This window comes from Triticum aestivum, chromosome 1A (genome assembly GCF_018294505.1).
Source record: "Triticum aestivum cultivar Chinese Spring chromosome 1A, IWGSC CS RefSeq v2.1, whole genome shotgun sequence".
NCBI lineage: Eukaryota > Viridiplantae > Streptophyta > Magnoliopsida > Poales > Poaceae > Triticum > Triticum aestivum.
The window spans coordinates 483,238,562-483,239,143 of NC_057794.1; positions in this window are offsets into that span (position 1 = coordinate 483,238,562).

Genomic DNA, 582 nt, shown 5'->3' on the forward strand with positions numbered 1-582 from the left:
GCGTATGTTTGGGGTCGAGTGGGGGATCTGGCGAGGGAGGGAGGCCACATAGTGCGAGGCGAATAGGTGGAGTGGGGGAGGGTTAGCAATGGCGCACCTCCCCCTAGTGCGCCATAAGTACGACGATTCTAATGGCGCACCTCCCCCTGGTGCGTCATTAGAATTTTGTTTTAATTACTAGCCCGACTGGTCAGGTTATATTCCACCTAACCCTATCTCCATCAAAACACGCCCACTAGCCCGACTGGTTAGCACATAGCACACACACTAGGAGGTCCTGGATTCGATTCCTAGGCTCCCCAATTTTTGTTTTTATGCATTTAAAATGCTCTTTGATATTTATTTGTGTTTAAATATGTTCAAACTTGTTTAAATCATAACAGTAATATTTTTTATAAAAAAGTAATAATTTTTTTAAAAAATATCATCAAATTTGTTATTTGAAAAAATATTTATGAATATGAAAAAATATCATCAAATTTATTATTTTAAAATATCATCAAATTTTTTATTTGAAAATATAATCAAATTTGTTTTTTTTTTGCAATTTTAGTTGCATTCATTTGTGACGGTGGAGCGGGC